Source organism: Colletes latitarsis, chromosome 5, assembly GCF_051014445.1.
Source record: "Colletes latitarsis isolate SP2378_abdomen chromosome 5, iyColLati1, whole genome shotgun sequence".
Lineage (NCBI taxonomy): Eukaryota > Metazoa > Arthropoda > Insecta > Hymenoptera > Colletidae > Colletes > Colletes latitarsis.
This window is the reverse complement of record NC_135138.1, coordinates 25558438-25576697: the sequence shown is the minus strand read 5'-3', so window position 1 is coordinate 25576697 and position 18260 is coordinate 25558438. Positions and strand designations below refer to the sequence as shown.

At 36.2% G+C, this 18260-nt stretch overlaps 1 long non-coding RNA gene across 1 annotated transcript; it reads left to right on the top strand.

Annotated features, from left to right (window-relative positions):
• Window positions 1-3698: 3698 nt before the first annotated feature.
• Window positions 3699-14963, top strand: LOC143342161 (uncharacterized). Its single transcript, XR_013079730.1, has 2 exons — window positions 3699-4141; window positions 13094-14963. It is a non-coding gene; the product is annotated as an uncharacterized LOC143342161 (long non-coding RNA).
• The last annotated feature ends 3297 nt before the right edge of the window (window positions 14964-18260 follow it).

Here is an 18260-nt window from a genome sequence, read left to right as displayed (position 1 = left end):
GACAAACAATGCACCGTGTCCTCAGAAAGCGTTTTATATCGACAGATGCATATATCGAAAGTCGAAGTTCGATATATGTATGTATATTTGTTCCCTAACGAACTACATTCCGGCGTATTCAATTTACCAGAACGTTTTGCAGACTGGGTAATCAAATCGTAATTAAAAGTGTATTCCAAGCGGAAATGCAACGCTAGAATTTGTGACGATTAAATGCTTACGAACGGTATCTCACGGTGATTAACTTTTGATCTGCATCAAGCGCTGATTGCAATACAGCGAATGCTTCTATAAAACACTCGTAAACAACTTAATTTACTATCGTTGAGCACTTACTATGTATTTCTATGTCGGATCGATAGTTACTTCCGTTTTAGTTCGGTAGGTGAAAAAAGAAACGGAAAACTTTTGTTAGAGTAGTCACCATTTGATTTGTCACTTGTCAAAGTTTTATAGCCAATTCTCCGAAACAATGCAACAAAAAGCAAAAATAGAAATATGAATTCTAGCGGACTACGTAAATCAGCCAGGATATACTCGTCGATTTTGAAATGGAATATGATTGGAACTATTCGAATAATTTAATTAATAACTCGTAATTCAAGCTTGTGAAAGCTAAATAAAATACTTTTCCAATTTTGTGATCCATTCGAGCAGGATTTATTTATTGAATTTCAGATTTATTTGGCAGAAAGCAAATCATTTACTGTAATATTTGTATTATTTAATTATTCGGATATTCAAATGTGGATTTTGGCAAGTAATCGAAATATATAGAATAGACTTGAGATTAGAATTCTGACAGCACTTTTATCTAGACCTCACCTTTCACGAAATATAATATAAAACTACATGAAATTACTCCAATTGCACGAGGTATAAATTCGAAATAATACTCGTTAGCATTATATCAGAATATTTATGTATGTTTGTTCGCACTCCACAGTATGTTTGGTGAAATATAGGCACGTCGTTTTCTCTTTAATTTAAGTTAATTCATTTATACTGTACGTTTATACGTAATAGTCATTACCTACAAAAGGATATTCTTTTTGTAGTCACTGCAACATGGCAGTGCAAAGTAAAATAATGAACCGCAAAAAAACGTCTGGGACTCATCAATCGACTGTCTGAAGCAAATGGAAAATTACTCTTTCGTTTATTGGGTTACACAGTCACTTCGAAAGTTAAATAGAAGCTCATGCTGCTAACTAGCGTAATGCAATTCTAAAAATTAAACGCGACTGAAATCAAACTTTTCCATGCTGTACATCATACCGTCCACGGAACCACGAATCAGAAAGAATATGCATTAAATAATTATATTTCATATAGAATATAAAGTGAAAGCATTCCGTGTAAAAAATTTAAATGAAATTAAATTACCATAGTAATTTGTTGCAACAACACGATATAAACTATAATAAATTTTAATTAGAAGCAGTGTAAAAATTCCTTCTTAAATGCAAGCTTGTAATATTTAATTATAATTATAATGTCCATTCATTTATTTACATTTATTTAAAAGCACAATGTTTAGTAGTAAATAATGGTTTACTACATTTCTAAAGAAGAGAAGAAAAAGAATGTCGAAATGTATATGTTTATTACACATTCAAACTATACTGCGCATTCTTCTTTAATTTAAAACCAGGAAAGTATACTACATTCTTAGTCACTTGATGAGATACGAAATACAAATAATTAATAATTTATCACTTGTTGCGTGTATTAGGAAGGTAAAAGGAAACGTCACGTTATACTTGAACAGTATCGTGTACGAGGTGATTGTATCGATCCGCGTATATAGAATTCAAAAATATTTCAGACAAAGTAAGACTTAAGAAATGGTATTTTATTTCAAATTTATTGATTTTACGTAAATGTTTATAAGTTCTTGGTAAAGACTAGTAAACGTTATTTTCGAATATGGAAATATTATGCGCTATTCTGATGCTTCGTTGATACATAGTTAATTTTGGTACAAAAAACAAGATATGTAATTAGAATAAATGAATACCTGAAACTCGTTAGAATACTGCGCGTCAATACATATGACGATATAGTGATTCGTAATTTTAATTCGCGCATTTTTTCTACGCATAAACAGATTCATATGAGATTATACATTTTCCTTAATACATCCGCTTCCCTCACAGTAATTAAGTAGTACTTTATCTACGCTCGGATTAGATCTAAATACCGACCTCTATTATTCATATTTACGATCTTATCCTATTTATTAGATAATATATATGATTCTATATATAGCTTTGGATATTCCTAAAAGCAAAAACACCGATTATCGTCTGAGCACTATCGGGTGCTTGGATAAACGATCATTTAGGTCAGTGCGTCTCAACTGATAGGTATGTAAATAACAATTTTGCCCAGCTCTGCTTAACATCGAGAAACAGCGAAAAAATAAATGAGATTTATTTCAGCTCCAAATAACAACGAATTTATCTACAATAATTTGGAATTACGTACTCGGTGATTCCCTCGAGTCTACTACGCGCGCCGTTTCGATGAATCGATGAAAGATTGTGCCATTACTGTCGGAATCGTAATATTCTTTCCGGTTAATGTTTGCAGACAGTAAAAAATGTTCTCGTTGGGCAACGTATCATTGTTCCTGGAAATCCCCACGAGACACCGCAGCACGTTTATTTCTGACGTCTGAACCTGCCAGTTACACGTCGCGCATGCGTCAAGGTCATGGTCATTGAACGAGGATAGTGCAATCGGGTGAAGATCGCATTAGTCACGTCACGACCGAACACAACCGATGCTTTCAACTTTAATTGAACGAGGACAGAGCGATCGCATTGGTTATAATCCAAGGAAATTAGAACATTCATCGAATTATCGGGACACTCCGCTACTCTTAAGAGGTTATGTCATCGTGGCGGCCTTCGAACGGATGGCACTTTCTCGAATTTTTTATGACGATGCCTCAATTAATTTTATTTCTACAACTAGATCGTGCAATCAAGTTTTAACATATATTTTTGCAAGTATCATTGTTAGTAATATTATAAAATAGCAAATGTGCCAGTGAATTATCGAATAATTTCTCATTTTCATTCTACGGTTTGAGAAAATGCCCAGAGCAATCCAAAACAGGGAAATCTGAAGTGACAGTCAATGTATTAATTATAAATCAAGTTAGTCTAACGGAAACTATTAAACTGTGCGTAAACAATGTTCGATAACTCCATATTTTCCTCATTGGGAGATTAACAGGTCGACCGTATGTCAATTTCATAAGTAATTGATTGCATGATTTATGGGAAGAAATTCAATTAGACGTTGTATGTTGCATGTCAGTTATGCGTGACGATGAACTCTCCCACTTTGAATTTTAGAATTGAGAAACTTTAAGACGGGGCCATAGGCGGCCATTTTGAGCACTTCTTGCGAAGGTAAACGACTGCCTATTATTGAAACGTAAAAATAGCTATGACACGCGTTTACATGTAATATTCCCATTGCTTTTGTATCCACGTTTCTGGCGTATATCCACACGTGTCAAAGTTCGATGACGCCAGGCGAGCCTAAACAGGGATTAATCGCGCGAAGTTGCTCCGGCGTCATAAGGAATCCTATTTATGGAGCGCTTCCTGGCGTTACCCTGCCGGAGGTATAAATACGTTCTTTTATTTCCCTGGAGAGGTCCGAAAGGATGCTGGAAACGCAGAGAGCGCTTCGAAAATGTAGTCTCCTCACGATCAGACCAGTTCTCTAAGAGGTGATCACCGGCTGCTTCGGATTAATCCCTTCCCTCGTTCCTCCTCCCACCCCGGTATTCCGCGAAACTGGTGACACGTCTAGAAGGAGACGGGCAGAGGCCTTCTTTCTCGCGCGTTCCACCTCCTTGGAACGGATCCTTTCAGTGCCTGGCGTAGATTAACTTTTGATACAAGACCTCGCAGTCTCCGAGCGAGTCTCGATTCGTACACGCTGGCTGGGACACGTCGCGAGCTACCGATTATCAAATTTCTATCAGCGACAGCGAATTACTCGTAAAGCGCAACTTTACTGTCCGCCTGCTGCAAGCGCAGAAAGCTCGAAGGCGCCGCGCCAGCGAGGGATAAAGGACGGGGAACCGGAAGAACAGGGTGGAAATAAACGGGCAAACGTGAGTGCAAAGTAATCGTTAATCTTGTTGCCCGGGCGAGAAGCGTGCGAAAGTGTAAGTTTAATCTAAATTATGGAAAACGCTTTGCATCTCTAGTAGGCGCTTTAGGGCTTCTCGCCCCGCGCGCGTTAAACGTTTCACGCGCTGCTTTATTGCCGATTTTGAGGCGGTCCGCGATTACAGTCGGATCAAAATCAACTGCTCGTTTGAGACCGAGAGAAACACCGGCTACACGGACGGTTGCTCCACCTTTATCTCCTGGCGTCTTCGCGCCGACATGCAGACGCTTGGTCCGTGTTTCTCATAAATTAGTTTCTCCCTGGACGGAGAGGCTAACGAAGGACCTGAGATATTAGTCTTCGATTTTAATCTACTGTTGCAAAATTACAGGCTGCACATATATCTTGCGAAATATTAAGTGCCGACTCGATTTAGGTAAAATGAAGTTGTGTGCCTTATATCGTGAACATCTATCTTTGTCGTTTCAAGTAACGCTCGAGTTTTGGTATCGCAATGTTCAAGATGCCATCGAAAACATAAAAAAAATTTTTCTGCTGCAATCACACTTTTTGCTATTCGCCTTTTCTGGAAAAACACCTTTGTCGGCGCTACGATTCATTTCTGGAACGCAATTAACTTTGTAGTATATCAAGTTGTAATTATAAATTCCTTTGAAAAAAATATTCAGCGAACCAGTTCTATCATCTACTTCTTGACTTAAGTCTGTAATTAACGCCCATCGTTCTGCATAACGTTCAATGCAAATCCACTCAGGTGCAATTATTCTTATCTGTATTGATAAACGAGCGTAGACAAAATTCGTTCTGCTTCGCGGTTAAAAAAAATTGGTAAAAGGTGAACCGAAAGGAAAAAAGCACCCATAAATGCGTCATCTTCTTTGACACGTAATTTCGCAAGTCTCATTGTACGTACTTCTATGCGCGCGATCGCATAAATTTCCAATGCACGTGGATATCCATAAATTATCCGCGGAACAAGGAATTAAAAATGAGTTCGCACGGGTTAAACGTAACGATACTACGAGACAATTGATGATGGCCACTAGAAATGGATACGATAAAAACAGAAAGAATAACTCAATCTAAATTCCCATGAACTACGAATAATTCATCATGTTTATTGTCGCAACGACCCCCATTTTCTTTCGAACGTAATATGAACCGACTCTGTGCTTCATCGATCAAGTTACCGTTTCTCAAAGCTGCACCAAATGTTCTTTTACGACATAAACGAGTTGCCACTGAATCACCAACAGCGATAGGATCAAACGTACCATAAGTTACAAGCGAAAGAAACAAGTGGTACTTATGGGAAGTTGAGAAAAGATGGTTAAAAAATTTGTAGACTTCTTATACTCGATAAAATTTATACGAAGATGAAATTTTCACAAGAGTTACAAAATTGATGAGATAATATTATTTTCGAGAGTTTACAGATATTGTTAAATGCACCCTGATTTCTTGATATTAAATAGAAATTGAACAGCTATTCTATATGGCAGTTTAAAATCTACTTTTTATTAGACGTTTATGTAGACCATTATACTTAGCAGTTTCATTCTTTCGCTGGTAGTATAATCGACGTTCTTGATTTGAATACCCTTTGTGCTACGAAAGAATAATAAAAGGGAGTAGGTGGGATTAATGTAAACTTTTCTTTCGATTGTAAGAGCAATACACGTTTTATTCGTTTTATTCACTCGTGCGAATGAAACAAGAAGTCTGCATTAATCCCACTTTAAAAAGTTTTAAATATTGAAGCGGAAAAGAAAAAAAATCAACGTTCATATACTGCTATATACAAGATAAAAAAATAACTACAATTATCGCTATTATCTGCGTTATTTAGTAATAATTTCTTGTCGAGCAAAGAATTTTCGAAGATTTCTATTCTTATTAAAGGAAAAAAAGTTTTGATGACTTTAATGACCTATAATACAATTTCATTAGACTTTGAAGTGACCTAAGTTGTTCGTCCACCCGGTATATAAAGTAAAGTCGGATCTACTGTTCGGCCACTCAAAACTCGAGAACCTCAACCTCGATTTCGATGCGGTTTTCGCCAATGGATTTGTCACTTCTCGAAGAAGCTTCCAAGCCTTAGATCTCTACATAACATCTTCAGAAAATTCAATAAATGCAAAAGATAGTTACACTATATATTTCACAATTTCTACACCAAGCACCGAGATCGTGCTTCAAAAATGCCACCAGAAAAACATCCAGAATATTCAACTCTATTTTATTCAAGTCGTGAAAATATTAAATAGCGAATCAAAAATTTAAACATCGTATCTAAGAGCAATACGATAAACACGTTTATTTTAACTCGACGTTTTAGCGTTAAGTTGAAGGTCTTCGACATCACGCCATATACGTTCTAAAAATTAACACAAGCACGACAAAATACAGTAAAATTTCGATTATCCGGCATACTTGGGTCTAGGGCAATACCGAAAAATCAAATATGCCAGATAATTGGATTATACGTACATATACCTACATATGAGATAATTGAAACGAGGAATTGGACCATTTTTAAGGGGTTTTGTCACCTTACGGAATTAAGGAATAACTTTTCCAACGTTCTTAGAATTTATAAATATGCCTCATTAAAATACTCGTTGTTTCCAATTTGAAACATTAAAATCCTTCAATCCATCCTGAAGTTACGATTCTTTAAACATTTCCACAGAAACATTTTTGGCCAAAAATTATATTTTCAGTAAAGAATTTTTTTCTCGAAAATGGATAGGAATTCGGGAGTATGTGCATTCATAAGAAATGATTGTAATTGACCCCCGCAACTAAAAATAATTTTTTCAGAATGATTGGAAAAAATTTTTCTTCGCCGAAGAATTTAAGCATCCCCTGTCGATTATTCTTAAAAATACGTTTTTAATTTTCAATAATTTTGTTTGCCGCTTTACAGAAAAGTTGTCTAATACTTTTTTGTAGGTACCCATGAGGTCTGTTTCAGAGAAAAGTTTCATTGAAATATATTCACTATTGTAGAAGTTATGGCTGTTTGAAAGTTGGACCATTCGTATGGGCTTTTGCTCACTTTACGGGGTCAGGGAACAACTTTTGGAATATTTTCGGAATTTCTACATATTCTTCATTAAAATACGCGTCGTTTGCATTTTGAAACATTAAAATCCTTCAATCCGTTCAGAAGTCATAACGTTTTAAAGATACGCATGAAATTTCCAGGCATCATTTTTAACCTGAAATTGTAATGAATTTTTTTCTCGAAAGTGCGTAGGAATTCGGGATTATGTCTATTGACCAAAAATGATTGTAATTGGTCCTCGCAACCGAAAATAATTTTTCCAGAACGATTTGAATTTTTTTGTTTTTGCCGAACAGCAGCTACTTCCAGTTGATTTTTCTTTAAAATTTGTTTTTCATTTTTGATAAACTTGTTTGACGTTCTACGAAAAGATCATTTAATACTTTTTTGTAGGTATCCGTAAGCTCTATTTCACAAATAAATTTTAATGAAATACATTCACTATTGTAGCAGTTTTGGTCGTTTGAAAATTGGACCATTTTTATGGGGTATTTCTCACTTTACGAGGTCAAGAAACAACTTTCCGAACGTTCCTAGAATTTCTAAATATTCTTCGCCAAAATACGCGTTGTTTGTATTTTGAAACATTACAATTCATCAATCCGTCTATAAGTTATGATTTTTTAAACATAGGCATGACATTTCAAGGAATCATTTTTGGCCATATATTATATTTTCAATAGAGAATTTTTTCTTTGAAAGTGCGTAGGATTTCGGGGGTACTGTATTTGAATTTCTTAAATTAAACAGTACGTATCGAGGTATCGCGTTAACATTCAAGGAACGCAACTATAACAATCTTTGCCCGCGTTGAAAAATAGTTGGAAAGAGAATCGCAAGATACAATTATTTGGAAATAACGGCGGCGACATGGTGATTCTAGTTTTTTGAAACAACAAAAGCGACGAGTGTTACGTTGAAAAATTACGATACACATACATCGGCGAAACACGGGGCAATAAATTATTTAAAAAGCCGTTACGCGTATTATAATGGATCTCTTTCGCGCGGCTTTCCTCGCGAGGAATTCTGATAAAGGACGAGAAGAATTGTCCTCGGGCGAATTCCCGTCTCCAACAAGAGTTACAATTAATTGCTATCTACACGCAATAAATTGCCGTAGAGAGCGCGCGAGGAACGATGATAATGTAAAAGCTTGGCGTGCTCTATCTTCTTGAATCGTAGGTCATTGTATCGTCCAGAGAAGTTGAAAACTTACTTTTAAAAATATTGCAAAACCTCCACATCTGCAGGGATCGGAGAGGTTTTTTATTTGTATTTTATCCTATAAATTTCTTGAAGCAAGATACGTATTCGTCGAAGTATGTTGCACATCGGATCAGGTTCTACCATTAACCTAGACTTCACGGACTAAACTATTCCGTCTACTCTTTAATCTATTTACTACATTTAACGCGAACCAATATTTAATCCCTCTGTAACACTAACCGAGATTTGAAAGTCTAATCTAGTCCTTCTACCCAGTAACCTATTACCTAGATTTAACTCAAATCTACATCTATCACAGACCTAATTGTAACACAAATTTCATCGTCTAATTCTACTCCCTCTATCCTCTGAATTACTAAGATGCTGTAAAGAATGCCCTAGAGTGATATTCGAAAGAAAAACTCGCTGTTTTGCCTATAGATTGCATCTACCGGGAAACACCCTTAAGAAAATGCATTTCCAATTCCGGATTCTCGCATCCGAAACGATTAAATCGATGGCCCCCAAACGACCCAGGAGAATCATATAATGCTTGTTTAAAGCGTCCACATTTTTCGTGACCAACACACAAGCGTTCCCCGGCTCTTCGTACAGATGAACGAACTTCTCCGACGCAGTAAAACTTGTCCCGAGCAAGACGAGGAGGGGGAAGAAAAGAGATTATATCGAGTTCTCCCAGTAGCGTTGGGCGCGAAAGAAAGAGAACGCGTTTGTTTCTTCGCTATCGCGTTTCGCGAAATTTTCACGGGGTTCCAACAGGGGTGGATTCACCCGGTGGAAAGTTTGAATTTAATTTTCCATCCGAGACAAAGCTGCACCGTGCTACGGCGTACGAGATTCGGACGCGGTCGACTCGTCGCGCGTCGATTCGGGATTCCCGTGTTCTTTCGCTTCCGGTGTATCGTCGATAAAACTAGTATCCGACGCACAGTGCCCGGTTCGAGTTTGAAAAACCGCTGTAAAGTCCGACTTTATCTAGAAAACTGTTCCCCCGAACGCGAACGTAAATTTTTACGCCGTCCCATAAAGCAGAGAAGCTAGCGTTGCTTAGCTCAAACTGTCCTCCGCTTGTGCCGCGAGGATTAGGGGAGTGTTCTAGTCCAGACAGGGAAAGGCTGAAGCATTTTTAGGATTTTATAACAAAATCTACTTATAATATTCGTCTTTGTTAGGGATTTATAAATAAATTCTGTTCAGAGACAGTGTGCTTTCTTACACTTGAATAACGTTTATAAAATTGATTCATACTCCCAGGGCCATTTCATAAGGCCTCCGATGGATGATTCTGAAGGTTAAAAAGATTGGACTAACCACAATACATTGTTTGTAAAGTAGCAGTTTAATATCCTTCATGCTTTTCTAAAAATAAAATTTCAAATATTTTCCATTTCTCGAGGCACGAGGAACCCTCCTTAACCTATCGGAAGTCATCCACTTCAGGATCATAAAGCAAGCTCTCTGCAGACTTTGCATCCTCCAGAAATGATTGATTGATTCTTTCTTGTCTGCAGAGTATTCTGGCGTTTTTATCCCCGTGTGAATGCTCATATCATGCATAATCTTCAATAAAAACGATGTATCTTCGTAGTAGACACACGTGGCAATAACAGTTTCCATATATTGATCAAGTTTTTATAATACTTCGATGGGAATTCACCGACAAAATATTCATAATTAGATATTCTAAAATATTCTGGTTTAAAGTTTCCTAGCAGTGTCTGTATAGTTCAATATTACCTAGTGGCTTTGACTCCTAGTTTTCGGGGAATTTATCAAGTTGTGGTTTCGATTCCGTAGACAAGTAAGAACACTTCGAATCGCATTTTTCGTCTTGTTGCACGAATCACAATTTCGTTGATCAGCTAAACTAGAATGTAACCCCGTCGTGCTACGAAACAAACAGCTCATCATAACACACAATATAGTTAGATGAGAGTTTCGGATATTGATAAGACCCCAGGAGGCAAGAAGTTGATTATGTACCTGGCATTCTACCTAAACTCGGCTATCTACTCTAAACATTCGAATCCCCCTCGAGGAGACTCGAACTTGCCTCGTTCACGCGAATGGTACGAGAAATTCGTTAATTTTTGACAAATTGCCTGAATATTTCCAGAAATCTAGATGTTTTACAATTCAAAACTCGCATCGAACATAACACGTTCGTCTGGCAACTGGACGAGCGTTTGCGATGAATTAAAGTGGCTTCGATACCGCTTCGAGGAAACTACGTCTGAACTACGGAAGGTCTGATTTAAACGCGCAGATCGAAACCGTGGCGAACGAACTGTAAAATCATAAATACCCTTGGGAATTACAACGTTGCATCGTGCTGTCGTTATGACGCAGAACTGCGCCTTATTTTTATTAAAACGGTCATTAATATCGCTTTAGGCTATTCAGAATACCTCAACCTATTCCCATTTGATACTTGCAACATCATTCGTAAACAGAATTTGCGTTTCAACGACGGGGGAATTCTGAATCATTCCGAGAACTGGTATCCGAGGGTCGTCAAAGCAATTATTCCTGCAGACTAATATTCTTATTAATTGGACTTTTTAAGCTTTGAGTTTCGGTCTTTGTAAAGGATTCGTGGATGGTTTTGCGCTGAGTACGTAAAGAGATGCTTTCATTTGCGAGGTTGTTAACGTTAGAATTTTTCAAAGACTGGATTTATTAAAAATGGTGCATTAAAAAACTTTGGAGTCAATATATTAATCGTTGCATGAACCCTGCATTACTATACATGTATTTCAGGTTGTTAACAGTAAACTGGGATACGCGGTGAATCAATACTGCTACTATAACACAGCAAACTCTAATCCTGCTAGATGATTACTAGAAAGCATAAAAAGCAGAGTCTCTAAGAAAGCATTCAAAGAAAATTAAGCGATGAACCCTATCTCACTATAGTGTTCTAGAGTTAAAGGTGATGGGGAGCAAGAAGTTCCTTTATTGTCACGATACTTCTACAATTTCACTAACTATCTTCGCTTCTAGCAATTTACTACCTGCTGCGGGATACTCGTTAGTGACGCAACTAGAAATGTACATCCTTTGGGTCCAATTTAGTAGCAGCCTTCAACAATGTTACAAATTGTGTGCGGCAAAGTGGTTGGAAGGTGTAACGTGATCATGCCGCTCCACGGTGGAAATTTAGGCCACTAATTCGTTAGACGCGTCACCACGTCCTCAGCAGGATTTTATGTTTAGGCAAACATGGGTTCAGAGAATAGTTAGATATAATTCGAAAAATGTATTAGGATCGGATTCGTTTAAGAGAAATTAATAATTATTAATTATTCCCTATAGAAGAAAATAATTTTTTAGTAACATAGAAATACTATTGAATATTTCTCGAGAATAATAAAAGTTCAAGTTAAATCATGTTATTGCGTGGAATTCATAAAAAGTGTGCGGTTGATAAAGTGTTAAACGAGATGAGACTTGGGACATTTTGGACATATGAAAATAAATGGAGCTTGGAATATTTTAGCAGAGTGTTAGAACAAATGGGACTAAGTATATTTTCAAAGTTACAGTTACCTTAGTATCTCACTACAATTTCCCAAGTCCCATCTATTCTCAGGCTCTTCTCATCTATTCTCAAGCTATTATAATAGCTCACATTCCAAGAGAGAAATGATGAAACAACGCTTGAAAATTTCATGATTTTCTTTGCTTCATTATTTAGGATTATATAAAGGAAAGGAATAAATGTTGTCTACATAGGCTTTCTTTAATTTTCTCGTCTAGTCCTGCCAAACAATTATTTTATCAAAGTGAATGGGGCATAATTGAGTGTCTAGCGCTCAGGAATACTCTGATTTACACCTGCATCTCCTTGATCCAATGATCATCAACGTGAATACTCTCTGTTTACTGCTACTGAGAGGAGAGGGAAGATAACCCACTTATCATTATTCCAGCCACGATGGAACAGATGTAGTAGACCTACTACATTCTAGTAGGACATAGTAGTTATGTCTAGTAGTAGATATAAAGAACTTTTCACTTGTGACCCAGAGGCTTTAAAATGAGTGAGTCTCAGTTTTGTGCCGCAGCACTCAGGAATACTGAGGGTATAGCCTATAATCTACTTGATTCGAAGACAATGAACACGTTCCAACCTCCTGCGTAATAGTATTAGAGTGTATTAGACCTACAATAGTGCTCTCGTCATTATACAAGTATGGAAACCCACCAGACTCTAGTAAGTAAGGGTCATTTGGCTGCTCGAATCTTCTTCAGGTTTATAGTATCGTAGCACCTAAGATAAATGAGTGTCCATTCCATACATGTAGCTCTTAAAAGCATTTGGGATATCTAGCCTACTTCCTTAATCCTAAGATTCGAGATTAGGAGCACGTTCTATCCCCTTGTGCAGCTCCCTTCAACCTGAACAACAATCATTGATTTTAGTTTTGGATAGTAATGCTTAGAGTACCAAGAATGGAAACCTATAACCTCCTGATGGGCTAAGACTTGAACTGACTCTCCTACTCATCTTTTTCGAATCATGATCAAGTATTCTACACCTAGGAAATTAAGTGCAATTCATAAAAAAAAAAATATTCATATCAGGGTAGAAGAAAACTATTTAACAGCTGGTATCTCTATTTCCAGAGTCAGTCAACAGCAGGATTACGGATTTATCCGCGGATTAGAAACGATGCGTTCCACAGTGATGATAACAGCGGCGTTCACCATTTGTGTCGTCTGCATTTTTACCGACCCTGCATGCGCTTTCAGTAGAACTTTGGACAAGAACATCCTCTACTCGCCAGAACAAGTCGAATACATCAAGCTCTCTACTGCAATGTGCCCTGATAACACAATCTTATGGCCAGCGAATCGTCGATGCTACAGAGAAGGTGAACAAGGTCCCTGCAATATCGGTCGCGTAATAACCTTGCATCAGCAATATCTGAAACCTTACTGCAAGGATACAGTGAAGCAGTAAAACGTATAGATATTACTATTGCCGGCTGCATGCAACTCTACCAAAGGTGGTGGCAGGTATTCGAAACGACTAGTGGCGTGCTCAACTGAAATATTAGTCTGATAAATAATAATTACGAATTTTAGAATACGGATATGCCTGTCTTGCGGTGCCATCGTTGTCAAATAATTATTTAACAGCATTGGCTTCTTTTTATTAAGAAAGAATCGATGAATTCTGCGATAGGATTGATTCTTTTATAGTGTAAACGAAATCGATTGAATTTCATATAGATTAATTTCGAGAGGCGACAAGTACTTAAATTTAAAAATTCAATTTTTAAACTACGAAATACTGAATACTGAACACTTCAGAGATTTTGTCCTAGTTTTCTTTTTCTAAAGATTTCAATGTCTACTTCTTAAGTTTTACATAAATAATTTCGACGAGAACGATAATATTACGTATAGCAAATTTAATAGTTTATCTCTTCTAGTTCCCACTTATTTGGCATACTTTCAATTTTAGTTTACCACAAATTTAAGTACATAGCTAATTTAAAATATATACATGCACTTGATATTACTATGACGAATAATTGAAGGTGGCTATATGTATATTTAGTATATGAATAGAGAAATAATTTTAACAGGTCGAAATAAGGGAACAGTTCGTGCAAACATGAGTTTGACTATGCCTCGTTTCGTCGCTGGGGACGCTTAAAGTTTTATAAAAATACTTCAGTTTTATAGAGTACCTCTTATGTAAAACAACTTTAGAACTCACTTTTAACACAACTTTAGTTAATTAATTATTCAATAAATTGTCATGGAGTAATATTCGGTAGCAGTTTCAATGCATACTGCAACATGGCGGATACTTTCATTGTCCAGCATTTTTAAGTTTTTATCTGACTCATTTTACATTATCTACGATTTCAAAATACATTTGTATTAATTTTTAATAAAAATGCAAAAGAATAAAAGAATTTTACTGTCAAGGAACGAAATAAAAAATTTAAATGGTAAAATTGTCCTCTTTTCTGGAAACTTTGAACGTCTCAAGCGAAACAAACGCCACTTTCGAATTCATATTTATATAAACTTTTCTCATTGCACGCAAATGATGAGGCGATATCAGTATTAGTAACAGTAATAAAATATTCTACGTACTGTGACATTTTGCGTTAATATTGGAAAGAAGTTTATATATACAAATATCGTTTAATTTAAGAGAAAGCATTTCAGCTCTGAAGCAGGATGAAATGACCTAAACTATAGACTGAAATCGAAAAATAACGTTTAGCGAATATTGAACTTTACACAAATTTATCGACACAGAGGCAATAAATATCATGCACATGTATTGCATGAATATTTATAAAAATTCTAAAGAAGTAAGGAATATAATTATTAATGACAAATTTTGAGATTAAGTTATTCCCCTGACACGTGAACTTATGGTGATTAATCAAACTATAACAATTTGTGCGTTATTTAAATTTTCAGCATTGTATCTGTTATGTTTCATTTTATTATAAAAGTATATTGCAGAGATGTGAGTTTTGAGTAAAATTATATGTCCTTGCCAAACTGTATCCATCTTTCTCCTTTATATTTCATAATAGGAAAGTACAGAATTTAAAAAATATTTAAGTCTTTCCTTTGGAATGAATGTTTATAAAACATTTGACTTTTTGAAAAACATAATCGATTTGTATGCCTAAATTAACAGTATGTAAGATTATAATTTAATATATCAACTGATACTACGTGGACCTCCAGAGTGAGTATCCCCATAGCTGTATTTTCTCTAATCCCCTTTCTATTTGTTTGCGTGACCACTACGTGTCTAGAATAACAAGACATCCACTATTAACTCTATTTTAAAAATGATTGCTACCGAATAATAGGTTCGATAACCTCATCAGATTTTCGATCTTCAGTCTGTTACGCGTACAAACAAAGTACAATTGAGTTTACCTTGCACGATCCCTCGGTGCACTTCTGCATCGAGGGACACGAATACCCTCATCGTGATACAACTTGGTCGAAATGTACTTTACTCTGTAGCAGCGTTAATTACTTGTTTACGATGGTACAGTAATTTTCAATCGATTGGGAAACTAAGAGCGATGAATAAACGACCTAATAGATTTTCTGAGCAAATAAAGGTACTCTCGGTACCTGTGGTCACTGATAGCGAGCAGGATGATTAGAAAGTCTATGGACAGCTATAAATTTTAATAACTTTACATAGTAACCTAACTCTTGCTGTCTGTTCTCTTTTGACTTTAAATTACGTGGAAATGAAATAAGAAAATACTATATAATTTTATTTACCCTATGTATTAATCAATGATAATTCCGTTAACTCTTTGGGCCACGCTGGGATTAAAAGTGTCCCACTTTTTTGATGCACCGTAATGCATGGTGGGACATTTTTAGTCCCACCTCGGAATATTGCAATGGCTGGTTTATATTTCGTCTTATTTACGTAAAGCAGTTGGTAATATCTTCAACAAATGTTATAAATGTATTCACTTGTGTTGGCAACATTCAACATGCCAATACAGGTTCATCAATTGTTGGAAGCAGAAGGTTTATTGCGACAATCTTTTTTCATGTTTTTTATGTTTTTACATTATGTGATACCTTTATTAATAAAAAATATACCAATTTTGTCTAATTTAAAACGCAATAAATTTTCTATGCAACATGGATCTATTTTATTAACTGAAATCCTGTGTCGCAAAGAGTTAAAAAAGGAAAGAATTCCTGTAATTTCATTTCCTACCATAGTAAGCGCTATGGTCGTTTTCTATAACCTATTGGTAGTGTTGCGAGTCACATCGAAATGATAAAATAGTCATACCGACTAATTATTGGTTATGTGTTAAGAAAGTACGAAGGTACTTACATTTTTTTCTCCTGAAGCACCGCCAAACACTTCTTTTTAATGATGCACTGACTCTAATAAGCGATACACTATTTGAAACCACTGTTTTTCGGAAAACAAGAAACTCTAGATGAAATAAACACTGATTCTATTGACTGCATTGCGCGCGGTCATCAAAATTTCTGGAAAAAGAACTCGAATTAGAAATAAGAAATAATTAAGTAAGCATACAGATCGGTCTATTTATCGATTTGATACTAAATTAAATACTGAATCGACAAAAAGACAAAAATACATGAACATTTATAGGATCATACTTATTGTCCTTCCACGAGAAGGCACAGAGTGTTTGCATCCCCACTCTTGCTGGAGTCCGCTGATTGGCTGTCACCGATTTTCGTCACCGTTTTTTGAGATATAAATACGCTGTGCCTTCTTCTCGTGGAAGAATGGTACTTATTATAATAAACTAGATTTTTTCAATATTTACTTGCAAATTCCCTCGTTTCGAAATTTTGAAGCATCACGGCGTCGATTCCGTGTCGATAGCGTTCCTTCCAATCGACATGCAGCAACCAAAGTCTGCAACAGAAATAAACACAAATTACGATCAAATATATTAAAATAAATATACCTATATCTTAATTAAGCATAATCTGCACATGATATATGATGATTTCATTTAGTGATATAATAATTGATGTCGATTAAATATGCAAGAAAAGGCGCGAAATTGATGTTGTCTTTTTTTGCAATTCAGACTGAATTTATAATAGACTCGTGCTAATATTAAACGAAAGTATCGACGGAAAGTGGCAGAGAGTATTGGTAGTGATTAGAAACGTTTAAATGGTAATAAGTAAAAAGTACGTACCTCATTCTCGTAATTCTTCTCGTCACACCAATGTATCTCCAAAGGATAGGTTAAACCTTTGATGGTACGTCACACCACCTAAAAGTTGAGACGTGATTTTAGCGACCTCTTCTCACGGACAGCGGCCAGTTAAGAAACTATTTACTGAATTAGTGTGATGGGCAAAGAGACTGTAATTGTGTGTAACATTATGTGAATCGCGAAGTACAATGCGTAAATAATTTTTAATAAAAACTTCTGTCGATATCGCATTAGAAACAGAATTCGTGACTTTGCCGGCGTTACCGACATCGATATGATTCTCCGAGTAATTGTCTTAAACACAGAGTGCGCTACAAAGCTGATTCTTCACGTGGTCAGTATTTCGTTAAAACACAACCTCTAATTGAATCGGTGGTGTAAACAACACCAAATTCTTAATTAAACCATTGTTTATAAAAGATATCTTTATTTCAAAACGTGTTATTTAGATGCAGTGAGTGCTGTGAAATGGGAAGTGACAGATCTACGAAATTCTTCGATCAATAAATAATCAAAGGGAAATTTTCGTCGTCTCACGTACGCACTTCATACGTAAGAAATGTGACTTTGTGAATCGTAATTACATGTAATTATCGAAGTGAATTAACAAATTCAAGAACCCTATCATCTACTGCCATAAATCGAGAAAAGTGTGTGTTATATTTAATTTATACATCATACTGTCATTCGTCAGTACGGTTCTAAAGTCATGGTTACTTACATTGTTCTAGTACATAGACTTACTATCTTCGTTCTTTTTTTCTGTATCCGCGGTTTTTACCTGGGGCATCCTTAGTTAGGCGAATTAACGATGTTTTGAAACTTGGTTGAATCTTTCTTTTCGCAGTATAGGCTTCGCGAGACACTGGAGCTCCCCCCTCCCCGCGAGCGTTACTGGTCAGCGCGACGATTCGTCATTCGTAATCTGAAAGTTGACATAGCAAGACGTGTCGAGACGTGTCGGCGTTTCACGACCAACGAGGTGCGTATTTCTAACCTGTTGATATTTCATCATTATTGCTACACGCGTTTACTCTCAAATGGTGCTTTCGTGTAAT